Raw genomic sequence first — 27458 nt, 5'->3', positions numbered from 1 at the left:
AGAAGGTTTCAGTAAAGTAAATGCCTTCAACTTGTGAAAAACCCTTAGCAACAAGACGAGCTTTATGTTTATCAACTTTTCCATCTGGTCCATACTTGGTTCTGTAAAACCATTTGCATCTAACAAGTTTTCATCCCTTTGGAAGGAGAACAAGATCCCATGTATAATTTTCCAATAATGAACGATATTCTTCATTCATAGCTACATCCCAATCTAGATGGCCTAAAGCTTCTGGAAAGGTTTCAGGATCATAATTAGTTGAATCTTGAGCTAGTAAAGAAGATGCTCTATTGAACTGAGAACGTGTACGTCACTCATCTGTACGATCATTGGTAAGAGTACCTGCTCCATCCCGAGTAGCACTGACCTATTTAGGAAGCTGAGGAGTTGAAGGAGGATCCTGAGAAGGTGGGGGAGGATTGCCATCCTCACTGTCATCATCTGAAGAAGAAGTATTTTCAGAAGTATAAGGGATGGAGAGAGGTGGCACATCCACCGAACTAGGCTCGTAGGCCGACATATTTTTAGAAAAATTTACATCTCCTCTAATGATAGAATTTTTGGACTTAAGTGGAATAAGTTTGTATCCTTTGACATCTTAAGAATATCCAACAAAAATACATTTTTCACTCTTAAGTTTTAAAGCTTTATGTTTCTCATCTGGAATATCGGCCCATGCTTCACTTCCAAAAACACAAAAGTGGCTTACATCTAGTTTAATGGAGCTCCATGCTTCTTCTAGAGTGATATTCTTTAAAACCTTAGTAGGAGTGTGATTTATTATGTAATTTGCACAGTTAATTGCTTCTGCCCAAAAATTAATACTAAGTCCTTTAGATTGAAGCATACAATTAGCCATTTCCTTTCAGGTGTGATTCTTCCTTTCAACTACACCATTTTGTCTTGGAGTATATGGAACAATATGTTGCATTTGAATTCCATTCTCAGTGCAAAATTTGATGAATTTGTTGCTAACATATTCTCCACCATTATCAGATCCTAGCTTAAGAATTTTGATGTCTAGATTTCTTTTCAACAAAGGTCTTAAAGGCCAAGAACATGTTAAATACTTCACTTTTGAGTTTTAAGAAGTATACCCAAGTGCGTATAGAGAAATCATCAATTAAAGTTAAGAAATACCTGTAGAGAAAGAATGAAACAACTAGAAGTGGACCACATAAATCACTATGCACAAGCCGTAAAGGGGCTGAGGCGTGCCAAGAGGCACATTTTTCAAAACTATCCTGATGACATTTTCAGAGTACACACCCGAAACAAACACCATCTCTGCAAGATACCATTGGAAGACCTATCACAATATTTTCTTTACATAGATTTTGAAGGGAGCGATAGTTTAGGTGACCAAATCACTCATGCGAAATTTTTCTCAGTTCATCATTATGAGCAACAAATACCGAGGAAAATTTGATGACCCAAAGTTGTTAAACTTATACAACCTTGTAGAATCATCAGCAATGGCAGTAGCTAAAATCTGTTTAGGATCTCTTAGGTCCTTAATTACAACATCGTAAGGTGAAAATTCAATAATATTACCTTCACCTAAATGAGTTATCTAATATACCGATAGAAGGTTGTAGGATAAGGTTGGAACACATAATACATCATTGAATTGACCATTGTCCATATGAACAGTTCCAGTCTCTACAACACTAAGAGAACTATCATCACCAACATATATATCTTTGGTGTTACAATCATTTAAAGAAGAAAACATGGCTTTGTTTTTGGCCATGTGATAAGAAGCTCCAAAATCAATGAGACACTCACGAGAATGAGAAGAAGAAGATACATTTAGTGCATACCTAAACTGAGATGCTTGACAACCACAAGCAGAAAGTGTTATTTTTGAAGATGAAGTTGAAGTTGTTGAGTGCTCCAAATGGATGTTATGCTTCTTCATTGCTGCTTCTAAGGATTTCATCTTCTTAAAGCATTTGGATTCTAAGTGGTCAACTTGATTGCGAAAGTGGAAATGTCTATCAGTCTTCTTCCCTCTATTTTTATTTTCCTTATCATTTTGTTGAAATGATTTTTCATTTTGAGACTGAAATGGCTTAGGACCCTTGTTTGGTTTAGGACAATTCTTTTTAGGATGCCGCTTCTTAGGATTCTTTGAATTTTGTTGCTGCTGGGCAGCTAAGGCTTTCTTAGAACCGTTTCCAAGATTAAGAAGACCGAGATGTAAGTGTTTTTCTTGTTCTCTTATTAAAGAATCACAGAGGGAATCAAAGGAAGGGGACTTGTAGTCTTGTCCTTGAGAAATGAAGGCTTCTCTTGTAGAATGGAAGGTGGAAGCAAACACAAAGTAGGCTGGTCCCAACTTAGTAAGAATGGAATAGATAAGGTTACCATCTTCTTTCTTAACCTTAACACCTTCCAAGAGAAGTCTAAGGGTCTTGAACTTGGACAAAAAATCTTCAATGGAAGAAAAATTATTGGGGTCAATTGTAAGCGACTCATTTTCGATTTGATGGGCTCTAAGTTCATTTTTAATTCCAAAAACTTTAGTGATTTGTTTTATTGCTTCATTAGGAGTATCAAGTTCTGCAATATGGAATCTAAGGTCTGGAGAAATAGACATCCATATCAACCCACATGCTTGATCTTGCCTATTTTCCCATTTGGCTGCCTTATCTTCATCTTTTGGTTTGGTTTCTTGGCCTGAGGCTATAATGTAAAGACCTTTACTTCTAAGTAAATCCACAATGTAGGACCACCATTGGAAGTAGTTGTTGTTGTCATGAATAATTTGGCATGGACTTTCCATTTTAACATAAACTAAAGCTATATATGTCAAAACTAAGTATTCTAATGGAAAGATCTCGAAAAATTAGGCTAATTAAAAAAAAAAGGCTTTGAAAAACGACTTCCGAATGAAGAAGTTATGGCTTCTTAAAGAAAAGTTGTTGAAGATGTTGACAAAGTGCAGGAATGTGCGGAAATGAATGATAATGTTATATTTAAAAAAAATTCTACTCCCTTTCCAAACTTAATCTAATTAGCTCAAAAAAAATAAAGAATTGAAATCAAAACCTCTATTCTCATAAAGTAGCTTTGGACCAAGTGAGCTAGATTAAAAGGTTAGTAATTTTTGGAAAAGAACAGGGTTTTTTTTGTCTTTTTCTAGTTACTAAAGCTTTGGGGTACATGCTTACTTGAGAAAGTTGTTGTTTTTCCTACAAAACAAAAAACACAAACCCAACATGGACATACAAAAAAAGAAACAAACCTTACGACTTGAAGTTTGCCTACAAAATAAAAAACACAAAACCCAACACAGACATACAAAAAAAAACCTTATGGATTGAAGTTAGCCTTTGTCGGAAACTAAATATTTTCCTCAATGTCTCTGATTTTCCGAGATCACACTAAGGCGCGATGGAACAGGGCATACGCATGAGAAAAAAATCCTTCCTTTCTGTTTCTGATTTGCCCAGATCGCACAGAGTCGCGGGGCAAAGAGAATACACAACAATGAATGGTATAGATCCAGTAATAAAAAAAACAAAGAGCTAAATGAACTGAATAAACAGAGAGAAAATAACTAAAAACTGCAAATAAACATTGTATACCTCCAGATCTTAAAAATGACGTAGCTATGAGTGCCAGAAACCTTTTCGTGTCAAACGAAAGGGGTTCCTCACTGAAAGAAATGTTCCTAACACAATAAAGTAGTCCTCTCAGCCTGAAAGCAGTGAGTAATAGTAGATCTAGGAAACAACAATTAGATACCATGTAGGAATTTACAACATAAGTTCCTCAGAGAGAACACCAAAGGACACCACTCACAAACAGATCATAGATTAATACACCAATGTTGTTGACATGGTTAGAACCCTCAAAGAGGGAAACAGTCCATGGCCTAAGCCAATGCGACCGCTTTAGGAAATTTATGAACTTTTGGAATATCCTAACATTATTTCTTTTCCTTAAACTCTCGTAGGTGAGCACCTTATTATTAAGATCAAGCCACATAAATAAAATGTCTTTTAAGAAAGCTTTGAATTTTGAAATTTTCTTCCACCACCAAGCTTATTTATTAATCGTTGGGCTCAATAAGACCTCATAAAATAATTTAGTTGAATAATTACCTCCAACCCCATTTCTTCCTAAAATAAGTTCACTCTCAAGTGTACCAAGTATAACATGTACTCTACTAAGAGTGGTTATGTAGTTATTCCAATTAATTTATTCCTCAAATATCAAATTTAAATTAGTAACCCTCAACCAACCTTGTGATAAGATGGAAAAAATAACTACATTTCACATTGAATTTAATGTAACTTTCCCAATCATACAAATTAATAGATTTGATATTGAGTTTAATCTAACTTCCCAAATTATTTGAAAATGATAAATAAATCATTTAGAAAAGATATACTTTTATTAAACACATTATAATATCCACACACTTTGATTTGTGATTTATTACCAACCTTTTACACTAAGGAGGATCCAATCATAGGAAAATCTAAGAGAACAACTTTCCATTACTTTGACACATTTTCAATATTTTTCGTTTGGTTCCTAATCCAATCCATCACTATATCGAGTGGTAAGTGTTTTTGAATTAAATTCTCTTTCTACCAACCCTCTTTAATAATCAACGTGGACCTCTTTAATAATCATGTTCCACATTGCTCATGTAATAATGGATTATCCAAACACGTGTATATTGTTAATCCCAACCTCTTAATTCCATTGCGACTTCAATATTTTTTCAATTTACCAAATAGATACTAGTATAATCACTAATACCCTACATACACTTAATATTTTTTAAGTTCCATTTTGTGATATAGGCTAGTATATATCAATATAGTAAAATAATCTCCCACGCCACTTTACAAAAAATAAATGGCTTCTCATCGATAATCATACGCTACACCATTATGAAATTATTTTTCTCACCTTCCTAGTTAGCCAATAATAGCTCACATAATTGTTCGGATAACATTAACGCCCATTACATTATTGTATAACGGCAAGATATCTAGCAATAGATACATAAAATGCATTATCGAGCCCATATGGAAATAAAGCAATTTAGTGTCGCTCCCATATATCGTTTTCGGTAAAGCAAGAGAATATCCCACTTGGATTTTGTAACCTAGAATATACAAAAAGTATGTCTACTTTTGATTCTATATTAACTTAAATATTTGTGTGTAACTTGGAAATTTACTTATGGTATATTAAAATTAATTTTAAGTGATGCTTCTTAGCTTGTGTCCATTTGAGTGATTGGATGATGTTAAGTAGAATGTTAATTAAACAAGGTTAATAACCACAACACAGAATAGACCTTACCTCTACTACTAGTTATTTGATTAAGGCCATGCTTATTTCCATGGGCCAAGATTTTCTAGTTATTTGAGAATTCTCCCATTTCCACAATTTGTCCTCATTGAGAAATGTCGAGGTACAATCGAAGTGTCTATCATGTAAATTTCTTCTCTACACAATTTCTCTACATATAATTTCTCTGCACACCCTTTCTCCAACACTTTATGTACCCCACTTCAAAACAACATCAACATATATGGAACCCCCATAAGCTTTGGCATCATTGGATAAAGCAATAGCAAACTCAAGCATAACAATGTGAAAGCACTCATTAAATTTCTAGTTACAAAGTTCGCCTTTTTTCCCACACCTCGACCCCAAATAATAAATTATCTTATGTGCACTACAATGAAAAAAAATTTGAATTGATATAGTCCCTGCTCCTTAATAAACTCATATGAGCCAATTTCTCCACACACTCTTTCTCCTTCCTCCACATATCATAGACTCCGCCTTTTGTTTAATGCCTCGACTCTGCATCCTAAGTTATCATTATGCAGAGTGTGGAGGAAGAAATCTTGACTCAATATAGTTCTTTTTCTTTAACTATTCCTTTGCACACCCTTTCTCACTCACTTCTCGTTAGTTGTGCCTCCCCCACCCCGCACCCTCAGTTATGGCATCATTGGGAAGAGAAATGCCCCAAAACTAATTGATACTCAACGCAATTTTATCACAAGGTATAAAAATATATAAATGATTGGATTCTTTGATGATTTTAGATTTTATTTCCTTTAAAATAATTAGAATTTACGCAACCCATTTTTCATTGTTGTTTATTTACATAGGATTTTGTCTCACTTTTCTAAGTTCATTATGAATTTAGATATTGTTGAATTCTTTGAATTGGAAATCTCAAAATGACTTGTACCTTTGTAAGAATCTTACATCAAGAGGTAGGTAAAATAATAGTCAAAGAACCTTTGATTGTACGGAGTGTAGAGCTTTCCTTATAGACATGGTACTCTAGCTCTTACATAATATGCCAATTTCGCACAACGAAAGCCACATTTGCATATATTTCCTGTGCATTTCCATATCTCGCATAATAAAAGGAATCCTCACATAGGTTCATGAAGACTTTCAATCTCCACAATGAAAGTTAGATTTGTATCCCCATATTTCAAATGTTTGCATTTCCGACAACTTGAAAAATGACAACTTAGCAAAGCATGTAAGAAATTGCTTTGGAAAAAGATGATCATAACAAGCCCCCTTGAAAACTAATCGATTATGTCTTGCCAACGTGCATGTCAAAAGACAAATGATGAATACCTAGAAAATGCAACTATGGACACGTTAATTGTTAAAAGTATGTTAGTCTCTCCATGCTAATTTGCATTTATGTTCATGAAAGATTCATGAAACTTAGATTTCTTAGAGAATTTCTGAATTGAACACTTATTGCCCAAAATTAAATTGAATGCGTTTTCAATATTTAATTTCTGTGGGAGAACAAGTTTTCACAATAATAGACAAGTGTGCCACAATGTTCATCAGTTTTGCATGCATTCTCCCTCTACAGAGTTCTCCCGCACACCTTCTTACTACACAAAGAACTAGGTAAAATGATAGTGGAAGAAGATTTCGTTGTGTGAAGTGTAGAGATTTCTTTATAGATGTTGTACTCTCTTTGTTACATAGTACCTCAATCCTGCAAAATGAACGTCCACTTTCTCCATAATGAAATCTTGATTTGTATCTTCACATTTTGAATTTTTTTCGACAATGTTTTGTACTTCGTCATGCATTCTCCCTCCGAAAAGTTCTCCCACACACCTTCCTTCTACAAAATACAAATTTTGAAATGATTGAAGCCACCTATGCTGCCTCACATTTCAAAACATATTAGTGCATCCCTCAAAGAGAATATTGTTGAAACAAAGAACTCTAGTATTGTGCGAAGGAAGCTTCCTTTGTATTTTTCTCTTCACATTATCAAATGCACTAAACACTAGATATCGTACTTCCGCACAGTGTGTTTTTAAGGCTATGTCCCTTCATTAACTAAAGAATTAGTGTGGATGTTTATTAGATTAACGCACTTCATTACTAGAGTTTCCAAACACAAGTATGTTGTCTATATCATTTGTACACATCAAACCATATACTAATAGAATCAAGGATCACTAGTAAACAGTAGTGCTTATAACATATTATATTACGAAGTCATTCTAATGATAACAAGTAATGTAAAAACTATTGAAATCATTTAATACTAGAGAATGTGAGAAAAGACAAGTGTGTAGGGTAACAATATATGGAAAAACAGTGTCGAGACAAAAATGTTTTCAAAGATGTGGGAACTTGTAGTGACGAATACTGATTATGCTGCAAATGAGTGAAAACTTAGCATTGAAGAATTAATTAATGCTTAGTAGTACTATTAATACCTATTCAACAAATCGATATGTTATCATTCCATCGCTCAAGTGCTTAACACCATTTAATTTGGATCATTATGTAATGATTACTAGCGGCAAACACATAAATAAAATTGTATCTACCGTTATAAAATACTATTTTTGGAATTTATTTTGTGAACCAATGCATACTCAAGAAGTAATTCAAGTTCTTAATAGAATTTACTATTTGTAAACAATTCAAGCATATGCATAAGTCTCTACTGCTAATATGCCTCATAGCAAATTAAAATGATGTGCAAGTTTCCTTCGCACACTTCTATTTGCATATTTCTTTTGCACAATGGAAGCTTCCTCTACATCTTCACGCTACGCATGTGTATAATGATGACTAGTTGTAAAAATGTCAAGAACATATTTATTGATATTATAAAATAGTATTTCTATCATTTATTTATTGAACTCACATGAAATTAACACACTTGTTAACAAGTATCTCTTATAACAGATTGAAGTGATATTCTTCGCACACTTCTGGGGCACATCAATTTTTTTTGGCGAAAATGTTTTGGCGATTATTAGTTATAAAAGAATAATCAATACATAATAAGGACATCACAAAAACCTAGTTGAGGCTTAATTCGATGATTAACGGATATATTTTGATATATTAATCGAAGGTACTATTTAAAATGATAAGAACTTGTAGTAGGGTAAGGATAAAATCATTATATATTTAGATCTTATGCGAGTTCAAGTCTATTGAATTTTTCTAATGGTTTTTATTTCTTGATTCTTTTTTATTCATGCTACAAAATTGTCATGTTTTTACATTGTTTAGAGAAAGAAGAATTGTAATGGATGCCTCTAATTAGGTTATTTACATATGAAATGAGATTTTCAAAAGAATGTAGCCATACATAGATATCTATTTTCTCTATCAAATACTTAGACAAAATCACATTGAATATAATAAAACATCAACTGTTATTTATCCAAATTGCATGAATTATGGACTTTGTTCTAATTCCATGTAATCTAGTTACAACTTACTAACTTTTGTATCAATGATAGAACACACTACCACATTTCTTTAATCACTTAATCCTCCATTTCCACACCCCACAAATTACAATATGAGGAATAACCATTACATTATTAGCCTTAATTACATTTTTAATATTCAGTAATCCATGCTCTAGAAAGTTGGTACGTGCACATGGTAATGCATAGGAAATTGTAAAAAAGAAGGAATGAATGCTCTACCACACATATTCCTTTCCATGCATCCTTCGAGTATGATAGAATGAAAATTAGTTGTAGAGAAATTCTTATGCATGCATTTGTTAAACAAATGTCGAAAGGACTATTTTGTAATATCGATTAATTTGTTAAAAAACAATAATCAATATACAATGCATTAGAGTACAAGTTCTACTAAGAATTGAAACAAACTGCAGATTACGTGTTGATCTACAAAATAAATGCTTGCATTAACTAGAAACGAAAATAGAAAAATATGCAAATTCAATTAGGGAAATATTTTTTGGTTTATGAAAAGTTTGGAAAAATATGATGTTACACCTGAAGTAGCTCAACGACTAAATCAATGACTATCTACCTTGACGCAGGGCATAGCGAATAGATTAAATATAGGCATATAGATAAATGTCACACATGGAAGCTAAATGTTGCTTATTCAAAAAAAAATATTATATGGTACTTTTATTTTCGAATTTGATAACGAACTAAGGTGGAACTCTTTTATGCTCCGATATCAGTATTTTGCGCTATTATTAAATGTTATTTTGTAACTTTTCTTTTGCAGTCTGTGACTATTCTTTTAGACAATTTATTTTACGACTAGGTCCTAGTTCATTGAAATGCAAGTCTAAGTGGGTTGTTATTGTTATTAGCTAATTTGTTGTTATGCTTAATGTAAAATCTTTCATTATTTTATCCTATCCATAACATTATTGCTTTCAAGTCTTTTTTGTTTTTTGTTTTTTGGTGGAATAAAAGATGTATGTGAATGAGGATGAGTGAGGTATGGAGTTAATGAATGACCAAAGTCAAGTCGACGTCACCTGGAGAGAATTGGTGAGGGGTAGTTTATAAATCCTATCCCTATCAATATACATGATTTTAATAACTCTGCATTTGAATGTAGCTTTAGTAATGAGCTTGCATATCTAAAAATGCTTCTAGAACAACTCATAAGAAATAGAGATGATGACCATAATACTATAATCTCATTCATGAATGATCTCTAATGCAATCAGTGGCATATGAAGGAAAAAGTAGCAAACTCGTAGAGGGGTCAAGATCATTTACAGGAAAAAATAAACCACTTTGGATGCATATTGGATCATATGGAGAAACATGTACACTGTGAGTTTTATCTTATGTTGTCTCTCAATTTAGGAACAAAGAATCCTATTTCATAACTATTGTAATAGCCCCAGATTGATTTTCCATGTAAATAGATTAAACCAAGGTCAAGAGAGAGGCATTCCAAGATGAATGACGGGAAAAATGTCATAGTGGGAATCTCTTCTGATTTATTATTGGCTATGGAAATTGACATTGGCATTGGCAAAGGCAATAAGGTACTAAATGGAAATTATTAAAAACAAATAAAGGAAAATAGTAGGAAAGCAATATCAAGAGATAAGAATATTCGTATAAGGGATAATGAAGGAAAAGGAATGAAAAGAAAAGAGAAAAGAAAACAAATGGAGAGGGAGAATGTTCTACACCTGTCTTAGTCACTCTTAGTTACTCATGAAAACTTCTTGCTTACTTTAGGAGAGTTCTAGCATTCACTTTGACATTGAGGCATTCTCACTTTGGTTTGGGGATAGAGAGAACTTGGATAGAAGCAAGAAAGAAAGAAAATAAAACCAGGGTAACCAAGAGGAAGGTTGGAAAGGAAGATACAACATGAGAACATTGTAGTTAACAGGTTGCATGTGTGATTTTCTTGTTGAGATTTGAATGCATAATACATGCATTTGGTTATTTCGTTAGTTTTCTATCATTAGCATGGAAATTTTATGGATTGATACTGGTTTCATCCTTGCCTTGCCATTTCCTAGATAGTCATGATGTAGTAAATTCCCTATTTGGTTAAGCTTTAGCTTACTAGTAAAATTAATATCTTCGTGAGGTCATCTCAGGAAAAATTCCCAAGGGTCAAGGGTGGAGATGGGCATCCTCCTAGAAATTTTTATGGATGGGTGGATAAAAAAAAATTCCTTTGGGTATGGGGAAGAAATTCAGAGGCATCGAATCTTGTTTGGTTTTGGTTATTTATCGATCGGTTTAGGTGAAATCACTGTGGTTGAGTGTTGAGGTGTTTTAGCCTCTGGAAATCATGGTTGGCTCTATTTTAATTTATCCCATGTGATTCTACATTCATGCTTGGAATATGGCATGAGGTTGATTGGTTGAAAGAGATATCTGGTTTAGTCAAATCTATTGTCGGGTGGTACTTGGAAGTCTGTGACTTGGTTGGTTTATGCATACATTTTTATATGTTATTTATTATTGATATCAATGAGGACATGTATTGATTATTGTGTTTATTTTATGACTGGTTTTTCATGGATTCATTTTAGTTAAATGTTGGTTATAGACATGGTTAAATGATGTGCTCTTCTTTTGGATCTTGTTCATGATTTGATAAATTATTGAATGGTTATATGGATGTATGAGGTAACAATTGTTATTTCATCTAGATTGAGAAGGGATGTGAGACTTCTTGATGATTATCTGTTGAAATTGATGAGACATTAACATATATACATTCACGATCTGTGGTTATTATGTTTAACATGCATTTGACAAAATGTTTATCTTGTGTTTGAAATGTTTGGGAAATTTCTTATACTTAGTATAGATTATAAAAGATTATCATCCTCATGGACTGAAGTTTGGAAATTTTCGGGTTGTTCTTGGTAGTTGGTCTTTAGATAGCCCTAAAAATATGAAACATGGATTTTGGACGGAGTCTCTTAAATGAAGCATCTTGGTTGTAACCACATGGAGGAAGGCATGGGAGTGCAACTGAAGCATTCTAGTCGCATGAACAAATTTTCATTCACGTGTTTGGGTTATGAGGTTAGGCGAAAAGAAAGTTCCAGTTCAGGGAAAGATTAATGGTGGATGTCATTTCACATCTAGGTTATCATGTGTCCTTGAGAGGTTTCAATATTTTTTGGTTAGTAGACCTCACTTCCTTAACTGGAACTTGGATGCTGGGTCATATCATAGTAACTCTCATCTCATGTTTATCCTAGCGAGCTTGTAAAAGTGGGTAAATGTGGGGTGGGGTGGTACTGGATGATATCAGAGTGAGGTTGCAGCACTAGACCATGGGGTAGATATAGATTGTTAGCATGAACATCATCTTTCTATATGTTTATCATGAAATCATGTTAGATATTTATTATTATGGTTATAATATCCATGTATAAGCTGGTATACTTGTGATATTGTACCATGTTAATTTGGATTAGCTTGTGCAAATGTAAGAGGCTCCCCTGAGATACATTAAGGTGTGATTTTGATTATGTCTTTAATTAGGATAAAATGGCATATTGAAGGAAATATAAGGCCAAGAAATGAAGAAAAAGATAGTTAAGTATAGTTCATATGACTCTCTGTACAGGCTAGAAGAGACATTGGTAAGATGGGAGAGATCGGTTGAGCAACAGGAAAAGGGATATTCTCCTTGTTTGGTAGATACATTGAGAAGTTTGAAGATAAGAATTGTGAGTTGTAAGGAAGAGAATGAGCAGTTGATTGAGGCACAAGAATGTATTGCTAGAGCTAAAGAAAATAAAGTTGATGTTAATGCAGTCATCCTCCAGAGAAGTTTAGATTGGTAGAAGCAGGGATAGTGGGGTATCAGTCATGGGGACAATCAGGAAGAAAAGTCTAATAGCGTGGATGGAAGCAGGTCTCAGAAAGGGTATAGGACGGAAAAAGGTGATATATTAAAGGGTGGAAAATCATTGGATACACTTGAGAGGATGTATAACACTCATGGATTTTATTCTATCTCTGGTTCTAAAAAAATCATCACCATCACTGCTAGCATCCTTAAAGGAGGAGTGAGAGGGGTTACTTTCCAGAAGAGTTCAAGAAGGCCAAGAGTCCTACTTTTGATGGGGAAATGAAGAAATCAGAAGATGCGGAAGCATGGATGCTTGGGACAAAGAAACTATTTAGGTTAAATGACTACTCAAAGAACATGAAAGCCAAGATAGCTACTCCGAGTCTCAAGGGAAAACAAGGTATCTAGTGGGAAGATGTTAAGCATGTCAAAGAAATCAGAGAATAGGAGCTGATTTGGGATAATTTTGAAAGATTGTTCAGGTAGAAGTGTGTATTTCAGAGGTATTATGATGGAAAGGCCAAGCACTTCTTTGAGCTGAAGATGGGTTCCATGATAGATGGAGACTACACAACCATATTTATAAAGCTATTAAGATATGTGCCATATCTCAAGGATGAGAAACCAAATACCCAAAGGTTCATCAGTGGATTTATGTTATCATTTAAAGACCATATTGAGTTTGATGAGCCCTGGTCGTTGGAGGAATCCATTATAAATATGAAGCATTGTTATGAGTAGTAAAAGTGTAAGTGTAAGTTTAAGAATGGATGGAAGGGTAATGAGAATACTAAAGCAAAATGGCTCAAAAACTGAGGAATATCTTAGGATGTAGGTGATAAGGTAAATGTGGCACTTAATAAGAAATTCAATGAAGTTGAGAGAGCACATGGGTTTCAACCTAAGGATCAATAGAATAAAGGCGATGGTAGAAACATTTTTAGGTGTTGGACCTGTGGTGCAAACCATCACATGAGGGATTATCCATCACATCATGGTGGAAAGCTTCATATCCACAATGCTTAGGAGGCATAGATAGTTGGGGATGTAGGTTATAACATTCTCTAGATCTATATACTAGTAGGTAATAGATAGGCAGATCATCATGCATCCATTATCGAGAAGGAAGCCAAGCTATTTGATCATGTTGATTATATTTTTATTGATTATGGATCAGATTATAGCTATATTAGTCCTGACCTAGTGGACCAATGCCAGTTGAATAAGGAAGTGCATATAAAATATTGGTTGGTACAGTTTTCTACAGGGACCAAGAGAATATTTTATCACTAGGTATGACCTTGTGCATTTGAGCTTAATGACATGCCTACATCAGTAAATCTAAATGTGATTCCTTTGTGTTCATATAGCATGATTTTGGGCATAGACTAGGTATTCATTTACAGGACCAAGGTATATTTCTATGACAAGGCCATTGAGTTCCTAGATGATGATGGAGAAAATGGAGTCTTGCAGGGAAAGAAGAAACCTACATTGGTGAGAATGGTTATGACTATCCAAGTTAAGCACAACCACGAGAAATAATTTTTATTGTTTGTAGTTCATGTTTCCAATAACAAGGGGAAGGAAGATGATGTCCTAAGGATGTGTCCTTCCTTGCAACAGTTTTAGAATGTGTTTCCTGCACATATTCCAGAGCTTCCTCCTCATAGAGAGGTGGATTTCGCTATTGAGTTGATGTTAGTAGTAGCACCAACATATAAGGCACCATATAGGATGAGTACTCCCAAGTTCGTAGAATTGAAGTTGTAAGTTAAAGAGATGCTTGGAAAGGGGTACATAAGGCCAAGTGTGTCTCCTTGGGGTGAAACAATGTTTTTTGTAAGGAATAAGGGTGGTACTCTCAAATTATGCATTAATTAGAGGCACCCGAACAAGGTGAATATAGAGAGAAAGTATGAATTGTTATAGATTGATGATTTTCTCGATCAACTGAAGGGAGAATAATTATTTTCAAAGATCAATTTGAGATCAAGATATCATCAGGTGCACATTAAAGAAGAATACATATATAAGACTAAATTTTGTATAATGTATGGGAACTATGAGTTCATGGTGGTTCCTTTAGGTATCACCAATGCTCAAGTAATCTTCATGTGTTTGATGAACAATGTGATATGCCCCTATCCTGATAAGTTTGTGGTAGTATTTGTTGAGGATATATTGGTATATTTAGAGAATGAGGAGGAGCATGCAGAGCACTTAGCAGTAGTATTGAGATTGCTAAGATAACATAAGTTATATACCAAGCTCAACAAGCGTAGTTTCTTTTAGTCTTAGAGTCATTACTCAAGACATGTTATTTCCAAGGAGGGAATAGCAGTGGATTAAAAAAAGATTAAGGCCATCATGGAGTGGCCAACTCCAAGGAATGTGGATGAGGTCAGATCATTCATGGACTAGCGAGTTATTACAGAAAATTCATTAGGAACTTATCTAAGATTGGGTATACTATCACATCTTTGCAGAGGAAAGGGAAGAAATTTGAATGGAATGAGGAGTGTGCAACTAGTTTTGAGTAGTTGAAGTAGTTGCTTGCCAATTCTCTAATTTTAAAGATTGCATATGCTGATAAGGAGTTTGTGGTTTGTACAAATGCTTACAAGGAAGGACTTGGTGGAGTCCTCATGCAAGAATGACATGTGGTTTTCTTTGAATCAAGGAAGATGAATCAACATGAGAAGAACTATGTGACTCATGATCTTCATTTGGAAACTATTATTTATGCGTTGAATATGTGGAGACATTATCTCCTTGGCATGAGGTTCATTTTGATGAGTAATCACATTGGACTAAGGTACCTATTTGACCAACCAAATATGAATGCAAGGCAAAAAAGATGGTTGGATGCTCCAAGTGAGTTTGATTTTGAGATCAATTACATTAAAGAAAAGGAGAAACCTATTACAAATACTCTCAGTAAGAGAGTACAGGTGAATCATATTTCAGTTGTTAGCTATTATGGGATAGATTTGTTAGTGTCTGTCATTCTTTCCAGTCACTAGTGATCAAATGTACTCTTTCAAAGTTTTGATAGGGTCCTAAGTCAAATTATTATAGTTTCAATAGGTTTTCAAGTAAAAATTTGGTCACTAGTTAGTATGTCTAGGTATGTTACTACTTGCTAGATTTCATTGTCAAGTTTCCATTTTGGTCATGTCATCACTCATTGTGATGAGTCATTAGTTAAATTCCTTGATCACCATATTAGTCTCATCCCATGTCCAGTTATGCTTCAAATTCCAAATCATCAGTTTCATACTCCATTAGATGTCACAATTATGTCAAGTCATCAAAATGGTCAAAAAAGAGCCATGGCATCACTTATGGTCAATCATAATGGGAGTAGTAATTAGGAGAAAAATAATGTTCAAGGAGGTTTGAGCATGTTTCAACATCCTCATTCATACTCCATATACCTCCCTCAAACTTCCCTCATACATACCCTCATTCCATCCAAAACCCCTTTTTCCTTGAGAAGATCCTTAAATCCTAATCAAAACTCATTTTTCCATGGAAAAAAATCATATTCCATTTTGAAATTCCCAAAATTTATCCTTATCCTAAAGCCCCTTTGTATGTCCCTTTAGCCACATTTCCATTTGTTTATACATTGAAAATCTAGCCGAAGTCCATGCTTTGATAATAGTCCAACTCTAATCGTTGTTCGATTTTCCTTTCAAATGTTTCAAAACATTAATAGATAATGTTAAAGTCCCTTTTTAAGGGCTAGGTCCCACAAACCATGTTGCTATCAGCAGATCACATAAGCCAACCAATAAACAACGTCTGTCTTCCTTCCTCGATCATGATCTTATTTCCATCTTATGGCTTTTAGGCCTTTTCGTCCAACCCCCCACTATGTTTCTCTTTATCAGCAAGGGCAGGGGGTCCAAAAAGCAGTTTTCCCCACCGCTACATGTCCTCCCCTCATCATTTCGCATCCCCCCCTAATACCATAAACCACTCTTAACCCACCACGAAAGTGGATTTCCCCGCTCCTGACATAATCCACACTCTGGTTACATCACCCTCCATTTCTGCTCCACCTACACTCCCCTACTGCCACGTATCACCCTACTTCCTATCACTTCCCTTTTGCCGATAAGTCTCATCACCCTCCTCCCTCACCAATTGCGATGAGACTCGACCCACCGATTGTGATATCACAATCGTGATCAAAAAATCTTAAGTTCCCCTTCAACCAATACCCCTTCCCACTCCCCGATGGTGATATGAAAATTCCTCTAGATGCGATATGTTATGTATTGCACTTTTTAAATTTTCAGGTCCGCCTTTTTGTAAAACAGGAAAAAATAGTGTAAAGGCTCCTCTTTTTATTACGATTGTGATACGATACAGGCCCATCCTGGATGCGATTGTGATAAGGATCAATGACCCAAAGTTGATTGACACGGATTAGACAACTCACATCAACGTTCATAATTCTTCCCAATGATCAATATCAATTCATTTTTTCACACCCTCGACCAAGATTTCTCATTGTTATCATATAACTTTCCATATTTTCTAAACTAAAATATCTCAACCTCCATTCATAGAGCACTAAATCACTCATTTTGTCATCGCTCAGAGGACAATGAGGACCATTTCAACACATTTTAAGCAGCAAAAGGACACAACGTTCCACATTCCTTACAATAGTTTTTAGAACCGAATGCAATGAAAAGTGGAACAAGAGTGCAATTCATCAACCAACAGGATTAACAAAAATGTTTATTTGAGGCCTTAGTTACACGAAAATGCCAAAAACAACACCAGAGGTCAACCAAATGATATTTTTAGCAGTTTTGATCTATTTTTATAATTTTTGTAACAAATATTGAATTTTGCTTCAAGATGTTTATTTTGTAAATAATTGTATAAATACTTCAAATTTCTAAGTATTGTAGGTTGGATGTTTGTGAATCATAGCTTTGGAGCTAGTGTACATTTTGTAGTAATATAACAAACAATTGCAGTTATTATCTTGGGATTCTTGTGGCATGTTTTTGTGATAGTGTTTTCTCTGATATTTCTTTTCCTACCATCTCTATGGTGATCATCTCATGAGTTTTAAACAAAATTCATAGGCTATATGCTCTGTTTTGTTGAGATTTTCATGCTAGTGTTGTTTCCTCTTGATGAATGAATTCATAGTTACATGCTCATTTTGATCTTCTGTATTTTCATCTATGCACCACCTTGAAAACTTATTTCTATCACTGAGCATGTCTACCTTGCGCCATTATATCTCTGCAATTGATCATTAGAAACCTTGTCCTAGTTCCTAGATCTACGAGCTTCATACAACAAAATCTAAAATCAAACACCTTTGAGCTTAATATCTAGCCCAACATATGAATTTTGTCTCGAGTCATTTCATTGGTTGTGAGATTCTTGTGAGAGAACTCTCTGATTTGTTAGGGCTAGTTCCAAGTACAAAGATTAGTTTGAGGTTAACTCCTTCACTTCCTTTCTCAGTCTTTTTGGAGTTTTATCTTCAAAAATCTTGATGACTTGGAATATCTAGTTCTCTTGCATGAGACATGTATAGCCTAGAAGGAGCAATACAAAGGACTAAATGAAAGTCATGTGGGGGCCCTAATAGGTGAGAATGGCCAGACGCTTGTCCAAAGTGGAAAGGGAAGGCATAAATGAAGGTCTAGATAAGGACAAGAAGGGGGAAATATGAGGTGGAGAGGGATAGGAAGAAAAAACAAAATAAAAAAAAGAGGACATGAGTGTCAAATATGTATTGAGAGAAATTAAGATTCAACAAAAAAGTACTACGAAACAAAAAAGTAGTGTTATATGCCCATGAAAGGGATATGGACCCAAAAACCAAAATCCCACAATTTAACATACCTACACAAAAATAAATAGAGAAGAAATAGAGAAGAACAAATAGAATTGTTACCATATGTAGTGACACATCCACGAAGAGGCCAAGCCCAAGTTATTTAATAGAGGTTCACAAAGAGAATTTTACATATATAAGGACAACTCCAGTGATTTACGACATTGTCAGCTTTTAGATCATTGAATGCTTTGATTTGAAAATTATTTCCAATGCCAATAAATATTTCATGAACAAGATGATAATTCAGAGACCGAATGCAATAATTATGATTTCTAGAGAGATGCAAAAACACCAATTAGAGATAGAAATGTAAAAAGATTTTAAATTTTCATGACCCATGAGGGAAGTTTAATTGTTCCATGGAAGTTCCCATCTTGCACAATAATATCACAAGTCCAAATAAATTTCAATCCCAGTCATGGTTTGAGCATGGAAAGAATATACTTTGATCACCAATTGACCTTTTGTACTCTTGTTTGCTTCCGACAAGGTGAAAACGACATCTCCCTTAATAAAAAATTCTTTCCATCATTATTTCCATGATTGTATCATATGCATTGTGCAAGGTAGGGTGGGGCATGTAACCCACTTTAAATTGCATTGTCATCATTTCAAAATAAGGAGAAAATGCCTGGCCTTGGGCACCCTCATTTGATATTTATATTTATAAAATAAAATGAAAAGAAAATTAATAATATTAATCTATGATGTGATTTTTATTATTGGTTAACATTCAATTTTCAAGAGGGTTTAATTTGGATCCAAGAGATCACTTCAAGGTAGTGGTAGAATGTGTGATTGCACCAAATGATTATAATAAAAACAAATGCCCTGACCCATGGACACATAAGAGGATCAAAGCCTCTTCTATGTCTTAAAATTTAAAAGGTCAAATGAGTTTATTTTTGGTGGTTGGGGGAGAATAATTATAATCCTCCCCACCTAGGTTCAATTACAAGAAGTGGCATGTTGAAATCATAATTAGTATATTGTTGTAGTGGATTTTATTTGAAGAACGAGGGTGATGATAATGATGGTTAATGCTCTACCCAATAATTGATGATTTTAAAACTTTATATCACCAAAATGAGGGAAAACCATAGGGTTGAGAGGTAAGAACAATGGAAAATTTCACTTGTAAATACAACTAAATCTAATCCATTTTTATTTTTGAGATATTTGGACTAGAAATAAAAGGATAAGCATAGAAAACAAACCACATTGAGACTCCAAAGAGCTTTTAGATACTATATATTCGAGAGGTGAAAATCCTACCATCAATACACTAATTGATCCTTAAATATTTATTTATTTATTCTTTCACATGTAAGAATGCAAGTTATTGACCACCCTATCAACATAAGATCAACATGTCACTTCTCCATTCACTGCATTAGCATTCATAACATATAATTTGTAAAGCCTAATAATAATAATAATAATACTAATAATGATAATGATAATGATAATCTAATTTTAAGACATACACAAATTTGGCATATGAGGCCCTCTTCGTTGTGACAATCACACCAAATTTGTGTATGAGTCCCACTTGTTTGTAACAATACCACCAAATTTTTGTATGAGCCACCTCTGTTTCTGACAAGGACACCAAATAGGTGTACGTGAGTTGCTTGTTTGTCACAATGGCATCAAATTTGTTTATGAGACCCCCTTGTTTGTGGGACAAGTAATGACTAGACTTATTTTATGAAACACCTTTATTTGTTGGACACACGATCCCAAAATTGGTATATGAAGCCATTTGTTAACGAAAACAACACTAAATTGGTGTATGAGACCCCCTTCTTTGTGCAACAAGAAATAAACCACCTTTACAAGACCCTTTTCTTGTAAGAGAAAGAATTCCCATCTCAATTTGAATTTGTGATGTCTTAAGAGGAAACACATATTCTTAAGAGTTGATCCCTTATATTGTGAACTTAAAAATTCTTTTTAGTTTGCATTTTTCTGAAATTTTCTTATCTTTTAAATTAGAGAGTAATTTTATAAAATATTGAAATCTAACACATTTTAAGATGGAATATTTTATCTTTCTTTTTTTCCGAAGAAAAACAAACTTTTTATTAAGTAAATAAAAAGTTACATTGCATATGTTGTGAGCATTTCAGTTTCTACTATTGACTGCTCATGCAATCAAAAAGAAAAACTCCTATCTGTCTTTGAGACCAACTGTTCTAAAAAAGGGCAGCTGTAACCATTATATATCAGCTGTTTTGAACTGTTCAGCCATGTGTGAAAACATCTCCTCCTTCCGGAGGCCAAAAAGAAATACCATCATGAAGTGGGTCTCCTCGGATAAAAGAGGAAAACAACCCTTACAATATAGAAGAGTTTCATATAATCCAAAAAAACATAGTCTTAAACAAGATTAAATACAAATATAAAGTCTGTGTAAGATGTTGTTACTGAAAGAAAAAGGATAGAAAAACAGGTCATTGTTGATATGCATGGGGCGGCTGATCTGAAGTATGAACCTGTCCCTGAAGGTCTTCAACTATTTTCCAGACTCCCAGATTCTGCTGCAAACCTTCCTTAGAAAGCCTATCCGCTGTATCGTTGTTGTCCCTATATATATGGCAAATGGAAAAGCTGTTAAAAGATGCTATTAAAACCTGTAGTTCTTCCAGCAAGGGTTTCAGAATATGATTTTTGCAAGAGTATTTTCCATTAACCCAGTTTATCACATTTAGAGAGTCTCCAAAGATCTGAATTGTGAGGATGTTTCTTTGAATGAGCCAACAGAGAAGTAGCCTCAATGCTGACAATTCGGCGAAATTGTTTGTTCCTGACCCTAGGCCCACTGAGGCTTTGAGAGAATGATTTGCGTTTACTTGGATGACTATACCAGCTCCAGCCCTATTGTTTTGTGAGGCTCCATCGAAAAAAGCCCAAGGAATGCCCTCTTTAATGTGCACTTTCTTATTTTGAGATTTGGATTTTTTCTCCTCTGGTTCAGGTATGGATGAGTAAATGGAAACACATTGAATAGCCGTTGCTGATACTGGGGTATCCTTGTCCTGAAAAATACACCTGTTTCTTGCTATCCAAACCCCCCAGCATATAATGAGCGGAAGATTCCTCATATTCCCTTCAGGGTGTTGATGCCACCATTTTGCCCACGCCTCATCCATGTTCCCACTACCCCAATCAAGCCTTTTGCACATCATTTTCTCTACCTCCCCCCATATCTTCTTAGTTCCAAGGCAACTTAGGTGGAATCTTTTATCTTTCTATTTATAACTAATTTTCCCTTTTTATTGGCAACTAATTTAAAATAATATCATTTGTTTTACAAATACAAGTAATATTAACTTTTTAAAATTAATTTTAAATTCAAATAATATATATAGAGAGTTTTAAGTAAAATATGTATATAATTAAATTGGCAAAATTTTTGTTAAACTTAACTAAAATAGGAAGTGCCTAAAGGTTTCTAAATATGTAATACATTTAAATAAAAACTCCCAAATATTATAATATTGGAGATACTATGATAATTAATTCATAATAACACCTCGATTGAAGGAAAGAAGACCAAATGATTTCTATTGCTACTTTCATTTTGTGGAAAATTAGCTTTCATTACTATCTGTCTTAATTGCCAAGGACTTCTTATTTCAACATAATGTGGATGATGATCTTTTGATTTTTTTTTAATTGAGTGCCTAGATTGATTCTCAAGGGAATGTGGTGAGCATATGCTTAGTCTTAATGCTTCTCAACAATTATAATGTATTAAAGAGTTTGTTACCTTGCATTGAATTTTAATAAATTTTAAAAATTAGATTCATTCTAGGTAGCTCCCCTCCAACCAATTTCCTAGGGATTTGAAATTATTTCAATTCTAATAAGTTCCTCCATAAGTTCCTCATTACTATTTAAAACATTAATTTATGTATAACTAAATTTTATTTAGCAAAATGGTCTATTAGTTTTAATAAATTTAAAAAATTAAATTAGTACCACCTGGCTCCCCACCCACCAATTCCGTAGAGATTTGAAATTATTCCAATTCTAATAAGTTCCTCCATAAGGTTATTATTTATAACACTCATTTATAATTCTTTTTTTATTAAGTTAAAGTCGACCCTAAAACTTTTTATACATAGTTAATGATGTAAATCTGTACATTAGTAAGACATTTTTCTATTGCAATAGTTTTTTTATTATATTTATGCGGACTTGTGATATATCAACAAATTGATATTTTTAATGTAATTGTACTAATTAATTAAAAAAATTATTGATAAGCACACTTTTAAATTTTTAATGATGTTCTTAAAATTTTATAATTTTTTAATTTAAAATCACCCTCTAGTTTCCCGCTCATACAACTGTTGAAAATCCTTTTATATATATATGTGGTTTGGATGTTTTGATATGATAGGTTAGTGTTAGTTGATTTAGGGTTTCTGAACTTGGTAGATTTAGGGTTTTTTAAATTTGAGTAAGTATGGCACCTCGTTCCTTCCTTCTACCCATAGATGTTACATCTATAAATTCGCCAAGGAAAAGCTGGGGAGCGTTTCTTAGTATCCACAATCTAGAATTTCAGAGAAAAGAAATGAAGCAACTGGTTCGCGTCCTTGGAAACCCACTGAAAAACATAAGAAGTTTTTGAAAAAGTTATTTGAAGCAGGTCTCAGAAACCCTACTCCTGAAGACATAACTGACATTGTGCGTGTGCTTAAAGTTGACGGTGATGTAGAAGAAAAAAACGTTTTCTATTGGTTTCAGAATGTTCACTCTCGCAACAGACGGAAGGAACAGAAGATTTCTATGCAGGCGGGCTCACAATATCAAAATGAAATGGCGGAGAACTCTATCAGTCCAATCTGCTCCTCTTCAACCTCTGGTAAGCTCTACCTGGTTTTCTCTGTTTTCTAATATTTTTTCATAATAATTTCATAACTTAACCCTTGTATATATGCAATGCATGACATTATCTCGGAATCCTCAGTGGATCAAGGCAAGCTTTCACCAGAGGTAAAAGCAATTGATAATTCGGTTCATTGATAGATTCATTTCAGAGATTATATGGATACTGTTATATATTTATTTAAGCCTTATCCTAAAGATAAATCTTCTATAGTTTTACATTGACATTGAAAGTCTATCTTTTAATTTATGGTTAGGATGAAGCAAATGCAATAGATACCACAATTATTAATCTGTTGATAAGACAACATTTAATCGCAAAAAGTGTAAACAACAAAAGATTTCAAAGGAGAAGTTCTCTAGCTCTGTCGAAGCCTCTGAAACCAATGGTAACCTGTACAGTATAGTTGTTATTATTTCTATTTTCCCTTAAACGTTGCAGGTTTCTTATTTTGTGATGTTGTCTATATTCAGCCTCTAGCATTATCTGCCAGCCTTCCATGGACGTGGCTACATTTTCACCTCGAGTAAGGAGATTCTCATTCTTCTGTTTCATAATTTTGGATATTAGTTGGAGAATGTTTTCTTAAATGCATAATAAAGGAATTAAGGTGCAATAACATTTCTGTGTTTTGAAAAGGTTTAGGGATTTTCTGAGTTTAAACTTCTGCGGTTGTTGATATATCTTGGGGATTTATTAGATTTTTTTTTTTTTAAACACTTTTAACCCGCTAATGTGATGTGATTCATCATCAAAGTTGTTAATATTTCTTCGTTTTATTTTACTGCACGCATATACACATTAATTGCCTGCATTGCTAAACAGCATGTTCAACAACCAAGTTTCAAATATGTTGCTCACTTTCTAATTCCAGTTACTTTGAGCAGGCACACGCAATTTCGATAGAATATGAAAGGAAAGTTGAATTGCTCGAGCTGTCCCCGCTGAGTCCTAACGGGAACCTAAGATCACCTACACTAAAAAAATAAAGGGAGATGGAATAACGCACTCTTCGTACAGCAGATACTCGTATACAGGAAGGGGGAGGTGGTGAAAACTCACTTATGTCTAATTCAGAGAATTTTCTGTGTTGGGAAGTCTACTTTTGATTCTGTTTTTTCTGTGTAACTGCTGAATTTCCTCTGGGAATAGAAGTCTACTTTTGATTGCTATTATCTAAGCTTTATGCTGTGTGACTCAGGAATTTCCTCACTGAATCTAAGTCTACTTCTGATTCTATAGTAACTTATGTTTCTTTTGCCCAAATAGGAAGATTCCTGTCCGACTCTTTGTCTATTTGTATTCTGTAGTAACTTGGAATTCTGTTGTGTAACTGAGATATTGTCTGACATACTGTATGTCTACTTTTGATTCTGTAATAACATAGAACTCTAGTGTGTAACTGGGGTATTTTCTTATGGAAACTTAAAACAGTTGTTCATATTATATTTATATCTTAGCTAGTATCTGTTTGGATGATAACATGATGGTGAGATTTAGTAGATTGTCAATTACAAAATAGAGCTTCCTAATTTAGTAATTTGATGAATTGTTTTAGGAATTTGATAAATTGTTTTAAGCAAAATGATTGGTAATCCCGCTTTTGGATTGTATTGGATGGCTTTTCAAGAACAGTGTTAGATTAGTTCGTATGAAGATATCAACTTCTTAAAATTTGTCAAAAAATTTCAAAACAAGAGTTCTTATTTTTAATTTCTTTTTTTGACGGTGATGTTTCTCATTTTTAGTTTACAGTAAATTACCAAGATTTTTTGGGAAAAGTTATTTGTTAATTGAGTGATTATTTTTCTTTTACAAGAATTTTATGGGAAGGTTTTGGTTAACTTATATTGAGTGTTTTATTTATTTACTTTTCCATAAGACTTTGGTTTCGATTATAATATTAAAATACACTTCACATCTTATAAAAGTGTGTAGAATTAGTCCAAATGTTTTAAACTATGATAAAAATGTTTGAACCTTAAATTGTTTGGCAAGTGATTATATTTTTTTTAAATATTATTTTTGCAAAAAAAAATATTTTAATATGGTAGGTAAACTGTATTATTTGGTAAGTGTTTTAAAATATTATTTTGGAGAAAATTATATTGAAAAGTAGTATTTAGTTTTATGTATGAATTGAAGCCATATGTTATTAGTAATTAGGGATGAAATCTTAGCTTTGATTATAAGGATATTGGCCTTATTGTAATGATCATTTATGTCAAAAACTAAGTTTTAGGGAAGTAAGATAAAAAATGTTTTTTTATTAACTAGAAATTTAAAGAATAAAGAAAAAGAGGTTACTATTTCAAATCTAAAAGTATCATGCAATAATGAAAGTCTACAGTTTAAGTTAAATGTTTGTTTAAACAATTGAAATATTTTTTAAAATAATTCAATATTAACTTTAGATGTCAAATAGTCAATTACAAGGTGTTATTTTAAGGTAGTTTTCCTATTAGAAGTTGGTAGGTGGCCGTTTTGATACGTTAAATGTTTTTTAGATAATATTTTTCCTTTTTCTGTAAATAGGTGTGAAAACAAATTATGCTCCCAACCTCTAAAATTAAAAACCATAAGCCTAAATTATAATTTCTTTATAAAAAATCAATGTTTTTCTTCACAAACAAACTAAACAAACTAGTAAAAAAGGTAAAAACTAGTTGAAAACATTTCTCTTAGCTTTTCCTATGATTGGATCTTTCTTAGCCTAGAAAGTTGGTAATAGATCACAACTCAAAGTGTGTGTGGATGTTATAATGTGTTTGATAGGAACCATCCCAAATTACTAGATTTCACATTGAGTTTAATGTGTTTGATAGAAGTATCTTTATTTCTAAATGGTTTGATTTATTTAACATGGTATGTTTGCAAGTTGGTTGAATTTTTTATGAATTTGATAATATGAGTATGTGTTCAAATGATCTTTCTTTAATATGATTGTACTAACACATATGTGTTGAGATAGTTGATATGTACTTGAGTGTAAGTGGGTGATAATTGTAACATTATGTATTATGTCTTATGACTATGAGTCAACTATGGATTATGACATGATTTTTGGTCTTGGTGAAGGTTGATTTCAAATGTATAGATATGATGGTCTTGATAATTGGAACATGTAGTTTACATGTGTAAATAGTTGCACGAAACATGCTTGGTATTAGCGTGACAAGGTGACAATTGATGTGTTTATATAACTAACAGTCGAGTGATGTGACAATACATAATAAGCTTCGATTGCAACAAGGTAAAAAGGTGAAAGAAAAGAATTGACAAGAATTGATTTGGCTATGTTGGAAACCCGAATTACAAGTGAATGAGTGTTTTGCATGCAGGAAATCTTCTTAACCTTGACTTTCTCTAACATTATGGGGATATATGCTATATTCATGAACATGTATTTGAGAGGTATATTAGCTACTCTCTAGTTACAGGTGCATATGTCAAGGGAGTTGGCGTCCCTTGAGAGATTGTGTGGATGTGTTCAGTTGCAAGGCAACGTGTTTGGCACAATACGATAAGGTAACTTGGGTATTCTTATTTTTATTTAAGCACTGAAAGTTATGTGTTTATGGAAGTACGATGCAAGGGATTGAATGGAAAAGGATATTTCCATGAAGTCGTGAAGAAGGATCAGCTTGGGCTTTCCCTTGGAGGATTTGGGAACCATGGGGATTGAGTCATGGTGTTTGTTGCTAGTCTTGTACTTTTGGTCTTTTGTGATTTGTTACACTTGATTTGCGGCTTTGTTTTTGTCTAGTTTATGGTGATATCGCTTTCTTTGTGGAGTCGTGTTGTTATTGGTTTTCATGGTTTTCTTCTTATTTGTTTCTTGTGCTTGCCTTTTAAGTTTTGAGTCTTGGGAATTGGTTGGGAAAGAGGAAAGTTAATGGAGTTTGGCGAGAGTTGTGTGGTACCCAATAGGTGATGTAAGACAAAGATGAAGCCAATACATTTATAAAGGAAGTTGAAGGCAAGAGTATGACATCCCGTTGGACTTGTTGGGTCCATTGGTGTAGATAGATGATGACGAGA

Source organism: Pinus tabuliformis, chromosome 2_1 (genome assembly GCF_031772625.1).
Source record: "Pinus tabuliformis cultivar Carrire ecotype Pingquan chromosome 2_1, CPIR1, whole genome shotgun sequence".
NCBI classification, from domain to species: domain Eukaryota; kingdom Viridiplantae; phylum Streptophyta; class Pinopsida; order Pinales; family Pinaceae; genus Pinus; species Pinus tabuliformis.
The sequence above is the reverse complement of the archived record's forward strand: the minus strand, read 5'-3'. Positions refer to the sequence as shown.